Raw genomic sequence first — 7,221 nt, 5'->3', positions numbered from 1 at the left:
TTGGAGCCACGGGAGAGCAGGCACAGAGTCCCTCCTGGGGGCCAATTTGGCTGCCTGAACTCAGCTCTTCAAAGAAGCCTCTAAGACTCAGCTGGTGAGTTTTAGAAGCCAGGTATTCCTACACACTCTCAGATATTTTAAGAGCTTCCTGAGTGAAAAACATAGAGCTCTGATTAGGTATATCTGACCTCAGACAGCTCCTTTCCCCTTTCAGTACAAAATTATTTTCAGAGAATCATTTAATAGGAAGTGCCCAGGAATCCCAGACTGTGCTTTCCAGAACAGAAAATAAACAGAGGGAAGGAGCTCTGCACAAGTGTAACACTCCAGAACAGACCTGACTTTAGTTTTTCTCTTTATGTTCAGTTACAGCAGAAGACAAAAACTCCACCAGGAGAGCTGGCACATTACCCATGGTACCCTCAAAGTCTATCTTACAAGGGCTGTAGGAAAATCACAGCTGTACGAGTCCCTTGGGCCTGCAGATGCCTGGGGATCCTCTCCATCCACCTCGTGCTCTCCCAACAGCAGAAAGGGTGACCTCAGGGACACGGTGGCACTCGACACCCTGCTGAGAGAGCAAGGAAACCTTTAGCCTAAAGGTGAGTTGGAATTTAAAATTTCCTTTCCTGGGAGCTTTGTGAAGCCTGCAACCAGAGGGGGAAAATTTGCATCTCCTTTGGTGCAGGTGTCAACAGAGGCCAACAGAGCTTTCACCTTTTTCAGACAACTGTGCCCTTTTTGGCTCCCTGGCAGCTCCAATGGCACCAGAACCCCCTTCCTGCACACCCACGGGTGTCACACACAGGCACCCACACACCTTTGCTCCAGCCCACACGTGGCCAACATTTCCTCACCCTGGACATCCCAAGGGGAGTATTTCTGCTAGAGAGCACAGCAACCCCCCTGTCCTTGCAAACTGCCTCCCTGCAAAAAAGGAATCATTTTTCCTGGACACTTCTCCAACACCCACGGTCTTTTCAAACTGCTGTCGTGCCACCAAAGCTGCTCAGGGTCCCTCCCAGCTGTTGGCTGTCCTCGGAGCTAACAGGCATACACTCTATTCCATCCTCCCACAGCCAAATTCCCTTCTCACTGGTAGGACGGGCCCTGCCCTTACCTGTGTGAACTCCCGGGCTCGGCACAGCCGTGGGTACAGAGCAGCTTCCCAAGGCAGCTCCCGCCCGGCAGGAAGCACAACTCGCCACACTCCACCAGCCGCTGGGCACTGAACTGAGCTGAGCCCCAACTGAGGGCACAACTGGACAGAAAAGGAGCAAAAAGCATTAATGTAGCACCAAGAAACTGAGACCAGTCTTTGCCTCGTAACCCTGCGCGGGGAAAGGCTTTGGGATTCCAAAGCAAAACCTGAGACACCCAGAGAGCACCAGCCCCGCAGCCCTGCTACGGCTCCCCCCGGGGGCACCCGGCAGGTAACGGGCTTACCCGGCCCCCGCCGCCCAGCACAAGGCGCCCCTAAACGCCCCCCAGCTCCCCCGGTCCATAAACCCAGCGGCCAAGGCGCTCTCCCCTCCGCAGCCCGGGCAGCAGCGGGGCCGCACCCTCAGCCCTCACACACAACCGCCCGCACCTGCCCCGCCGGCCCTTCTATACCGCGGGCCGGCAGCGCTGCCCAATCAGCACTCGAGCGCCTCCGCCCAATCGCAGCCCGCCTGTCCCTGCGGCCCCGCCCCGCCCGCTCCGCCGGCCCCGCCCCTCGGCGCGGCCCCGCCCCCCGTTCCCTCAGCGCGGCTCCCGCCGCCGCCGCAGCCCCGGCGGGCGCTGCTGGGGCCGGGGAAGGGCGGGTGGGAGCTCCGCGGGCACGGCCCGGCCGGGAGCTCTCCCGGGACAAGGGGAGCGGGGACAAGGGGACAGCGGCGTCCTTGGGGGCGGGCCGGGGGGCGGGGCCGGCGCGATCCCGCGGCGCTTCGCTCTGGGCTCTGGGGCTGTTTCGGGCTGGTTTGGGGTGCGGGTTTTGGGGCACTGCGCACACCCTCCCCTGGTCACAGCTCCCTGCGCTCCCCGCACCCCTCGCTCAGCTCCGCGGGGATTTGTGCCTCCTCTGAAGGTGGCAAATGTCTGCAAAGCCAGCCGGGAAGCCAGAGAGCTGCAGCCCCCGGGCCCCGCCGCGGCTTCCCCGCCGTCACCCGGCACCTCCCGCCCGTCCCGCCCCGCAGCACCGCCCCCCGGCCCCGCCCCAGGCCCCGCCCGGCCCCCCCCAAGAACGCCGCTGCCACCCGCCCTTCCCCGGCCCCAGGGGACCGCTGCGACCCCGCGGGGAAGGGACCCCCGGGCCGGCCCCGTCCGGCCCCGCCGCTGGCCCTGCTCGGCCACCGCCCCTCGCCCACAGTTTTAACATCAGAGAGCCAAGATTTAACCCGGAGCGCCGCAAGCTCCCAAGTGCAGGGCATCTCCATAGACTTGTTATTTTTCTCTTTTTAATGACCGCGTTGCCAAAGTCAGGGAAGTACAATCAGCATTCCCTAAACACCATCACTTCTACATCCACTGTGATCAGGGGCCGATGGGCAGCAGCCTGCCCTGGACGGGCTGCAGAGATGCTGGGGAGGCCACTGTTCCCCGGGTTTGAAGGACTCTGGCCGTGATCCCCGGCCCGTGGGCAGAAAGCCCAGAGCCAGTGGGAACTCCAGCCAGCTGCAGGCAGATGTTACTCCGTCCCCGTGCCGGGGGTGGGGACGAAGGTGCCTGTTACAATCTGCTAAAATATTGCAGAAAGAATTTTTATATTCAAATGTTCCCTTGAGCAAAATTAAAACTCATACAAGTTAACTGTTGATGCCAAAACTGTTTTTATTAATTGCTAAGAGATGCGAAGAGAAAGAGGAAAAAATAAGAAAAGGTTAGAAAATGCTAAGATGACTTTTTAGAAGCATAGAAAAAGATTACCGCCAAGAACTACCTTTTGGTCCGTGCCAATTTGTGGAGTGGGGGGGGAGAGGGAGAGAAAGAAGCAGCTTTAGCCTTTTTTTTCTCTCTGGCTCCGCCGGGGTGATGTTATCTCTTTAGCTGCAGGGGGTCTGGAATGCAGCCAGGATGTGAGCTTCTCCCCAGGCCGGGCGAGGATCTCGGGATATGGTCGGGGGGAAAAAACTCCCGTAGGTAGCACGGAGGGTCCCGGTCCAATTCCAGACAGCAGAGGTTCAGTCTCTGGTGACGGGCAGGCAGCTTTCGGTGGCAGGAGAAAAAAGGTGAGGGCGAGGAGGGGGGGGAAACTCTCAGCTGGTAAAGCCAATTGTCTTTCCCACTCCTCTTTCCCTGATCTTCCCAAATTTCCCTTCAGCTTTTATAGTGTTCAAAGGAGGTAGTCTGTGGTGTTTTGGCACGTAGCCCTGTTCAGATGTTTGCAGAGATATGATAACGACGAACAAGATCGGGATCTTTCGGCAGGAAAACTCCAGTGGGAAACTCTGGTGAGAACTTCTGGTGGAAAACTGACACAGAAGTTTTGGTAGGAAGTTTTTGACAGGCAGAAACAACGGTGAAACATAATTTTTGGCATTTGTATGTTATCTGTCTGTTACAGTGCCCTTCCCCGTTCGGAAGTGGAAGTCGTCCCCTGTGCAGAGCCCGCTCTGATCCTCGGCCTCGGGGGAGCCAATTCCCCTGTCCCAGCCCACTTCCTGCAGAGAAGAAAGGGAAAGATTGCACACAAGGGAGACATTCTTCCCTGGGAGGGTGGGGGGGTGGCCTGGTACAGAGAAGCTGTGGCTGCCCCATCCCTGCAAGTGGGCAAGGCCAGGCTGGATGTCTATTAGAAGGTGTCCCTGCCTGTGGCAGGGGGTGGAAGGAGATGATCCCTGAGATCCTTTCCAACCCAAACCACTCCACGATCCCAGGATGATTCCATGCTCTCTCTCTGCATTTATTTGGCCTCATTTCCTCTCAAAAACAACATCTCCAATTTAGTTGACTGCTAAAGCCATCATTTTAAAATCATCCCAGGAATCAAAAGGGACTGGCAAAACACACAGAAAGCAATCCTACACCCACCAAATCCTTAGGAATTGGAACCCCATTCCCTCCTCTCCCTCCTTGTTTTTCTCGGCTGGCAAACCTGATGATCCCCACTGGCTATTCTGAGGCTGCTTTTCTTCCACAGCTCCTTTCTCCCGGCTGAAACCTCCCGGCATATTCAGGGCTTATCCGGAGGGAAGTCCCTCGGAAGTATTTCCTCTCGTGGCAATTCTGTGGGACGAAGAAGTAAAAAAAGCCCGTCAGGAGCTCCTTCTCCCCCCTTCCCTCGCAAACACCCTCCCGGTTTGTCCTCGGCAGCTCCATCCCCCCCTGGCACCCGCCCCCGACGCTTCGGCTCCCCTGGGAAAGGGACAGCAAGGGCAGGAGCAAGCTCAGTGCTGGGCAGGGGCTCCCTGGGGAACGGAACTTCCGTGCTTTAGTCCGGGGCCTTTCCTGCTGCCCTCCCTCCCGGAGGCAGAGGATGACCCCTCCCTTGTTCCTCCCACGCTCGCAGACCCAGGTCCTGCTCTTTTGGCCCCACTTTTCTTAGCAGACCCGGTATCATTTTCCAGGCTCCCCAGGAAACTTCTGCACTTGACCCATTGCTAAGTGCAGAGCACAGGGCAAGGCAAGGACAAATTTCTCAGCACCCACCACCTGGAACTTTCCTTCTCTGCAGCACGCTCCCGTTCCCGCTGTCTCTGGAGGCGCCCGCACGAGTCCTCCTTGTCCCAGCCCTGCCAAACTGACACACACACAGGAGAAATAACAGGTCTTGCTTGCATAATTCCCGACCCCAACCCTTGCCTGTCCTGCCCAGAGCTCAGAGAAATCTGATGGAATATTAATAAACCACCTTTGTTAAGAGCAGTCATCAGCCCGGTCCTTCAGGCTTTGCAGGAGTTTGTAGGGAACAGACCCAAATTCCAGTCCTACCTCTAAATTTCTAACAGCTTGCCTCGGAGAGATTCTGGACAGTAACACATACAACGGAAAGAAAAGACTGCACAAGGAGTAACAGCAGGTTTGCCACAAAGAACAGAAGTTCCTGTTCTCCCTCATCAGGCTGGGACTGTAGCACCCAGTCTTTGCCATCGAGAGACCAGAGCGTTGTCATTAAGACTTAAACCTCTCCCCCATGGGTGTTTCTCAGAGAACTGAGCCAGCACTGAGCTACTCCCATGTGCCTGCAGTGGTTTGGGGAGGGGCAAGACAACCTCCCACTTCTGCTTGGAAGAGAATGAAAAGTCATTCCCCTTCTCTCTCTAACCCAGCACCAAAGCAGTCATGTAGGACAACACCAGACTATGCACGGAAGGCCTGATTCAACTGGGAAAGAAAAAAACCCTAAACAAACAAACCCACCCTGAATTTCAAGGTAAAAATACGCTGCTCCCTGAACAGGAGCACACAAAATGCACTGAAGCCAGAGAGAAAATGACAAAGCAGGAAAAAAAAAAGAGCCAAAAGAAATGCTCTGCCTGCCTTGATACGCTTTCTGCTTGATCATTCCAAAGGGAATTCTCCACAGATCAGAAGCAATTACCAATCATTTGTCCTCTGTAACAGTTAATGAACGACTTGGGTATCTGTTGAGGGGCTGGACATGTCCAGTGAGGGTTCAGGGTCTGGTGGGTTGTTTATGGCAGATCCTGACCGGCCCAGGCCAAACCCAACCACCCCCATCGCTGCTCCATCTCACGTGGAGAATATTGATACTGTATAGAAATACTCCCCTTCACTGCTACTCCATCCTTCCTTACACATGCGTGGAACAGGTTTTCTCCACCCTTTGTTCCCAGCAACAGCTCTCCAGCCTGAATCCCAGCTCCCACAGACACAAACCAAACACACCTAAGGCGATGGTTCCATCAACACCTGGAATTCCAAGCTCCCCGTTTCCTGGAATGCTCATTGCAACACTCACAGCAATCTCACCTCAGCCCACAGGCTCTCTGTCCTCAGAGGCAAACACAGCCTGCTCTAGCACCACATTTCCTTTCACTCCTGGTCTCCTGCAAACCCCCAGGGAAATCCAGTCCCTCAGACCCTGCATCCCTGGACATGAGGGGAACTGGAGTTTGACCCGGATCCCAGCGTCCTGGACAAGTGTGTTCCCAGGAGCACATGCCTGTGGCTCCATCCAGCCCATCCATCCCTCCTTTCTCCCCAGGGAGTCCCAAACCCTCCCCCAGCTCCACTGCACCTGTCCCACGGCCCAGCCCAGCTCCAGGCTCTCCCCCAGCGCCGTGTCAGCTCCAGCCCTGGCAGAGCTGCAAACACCCCCCAGGCTTGGTCCCCCGGGCTCCTGAACCCCCAAGACAAGGCTCAGGCTCACCAACAGGGACCCACCTGCCCCTCTCAGCACAGCCCAACCCCACAACTCAGGGACCCCAGGCTCACCTTTGCCCCTTCCTCTCCACTCTTCCCAGCAGACACGGCAAGGACCAGAGTGGAGTGGGAAAAAGAGCCAGTGCCCAGGGAGCAAATGCCAACAGCCAGGAGGAGAGAAACGTGTCCCTCTGACTTACCCCACCCCACAAGAAGATTCAGGGAAGTTTTACTGCAGCTTTCCAGTAAATAAAGAGATTTATGAGAAAAATGAAGAGACTTTCTACCAAGGTTTCTACTGATAGGACAAAGGATAATGGTTTTCAACTGAAAGGGACATACTAACAAAATTTTTCATGATGCCAGTGGAGAGATATTAGAGCACACTGCACAGGGAAGCCGAGGCTGCCCCATCCCTGGAAGTGTTCCAGGCCGGGCTGGACGGGACTCGGAGCAACCGGGGACAGTGGAAGGTGTCCCTGCCCACGGAAGACGGGGTGGCCTTTGAAGGTCCCCTTCAAACCAAATCGCTCCGGGATTCCCCTCCAAAATCCCTACCAAAGAGGCACAGCAATCAAAGCAGAGGGACTGCACTCCCAGCTTTTCTTACCTGCAGGCACGCTGGACATAAAAGCCGCAGGCTCAGTCCTGCCAGAGGCGTCCGGCACATCCACGGCGACCGAAGGGAAAGAGGGAGCCTGGGAACACGGAGTAAAAGACACCTTAATTAGGACTGCACCGAGCAATAGCCAGGTCATTCCCACAGACAGCTTCGCCGGCCAGTCACACGAAAAGCACTTACCCAGCAGGGCCTCAGTTAGGATGGCTCCTGACGCTGACCAGGCGAACGCCTCCGTTTGCCCCGGGGGGTCAAGAAGAACATCCCTGGTAAGAAGTCACCCCGAAGGACAAAAA

The 7,221-nt window shown here is 56.2% G+C and overlaps 2 long non-coding RNA genes across 3 annotated transcripts; both read right to left on the bottom strand.

Annotated features, from left to right (window-relative positions):
- Positions 1–232: 232 nt before the first annotated feature.
- LOC113941068 lies at positions 233–1,618 on the bottom strand. The gene is made up of 3 exons (XR_003525586.1): positions 1,592–1,618; positions 1,121–1,261; positions 233–571 (listed from the first exon to the last, which is right to left on the bottom strand). It is a non-coding gene; the product is annotated as an uncharacterized LOC113941068 (long non-coding RNA).
- Positions 1,619–3,547: 1,929 nt separating this feature from the next.
- LOC113941066 lies at positions 3,548–5,070 on the bottom strand. 2 transcript variants are annotated; one of them, XR_003525584.1, is made up of 4 exons: positions 4,832–5,070; positions 4,630–4,720; positions 4,012–4,206; positions 3,548–3,641 (listed from the first exon to the last, which is right to left on the bottom strand). It is a non-coding gene; the product is annotated as an uncharacterized LOC113941066 (long non-coding RNA). The 2 variants fall into 2 exon arrangements; XR_003525585.1 differs by lacking the exon at positions 4,630–4,720 and having other exon boundaries at positions 4,832–5,044.
- Between the last annotated feature and the right edge of the window lie 2,151 nt (positions 5,071–7,221).

This window comes from Corapipo altera, unplaced genomic scaffold (genome assembly GCF_003945725.1).
Source record: "Corapipo altera isolate COAL_440 unplaced genomic scaffold, ASM394572v1 61299, whole genome shotgun sequence".
NCBI classification, from domain to species: Eukaryota; Metazoa; Chordata; class Aves; order Passeriformes; family Pipridae; genus Corapipo; species Corapipo altera.
This window is presented reverse-complemented; position numbering and strand designations above follow the sequence as displayed.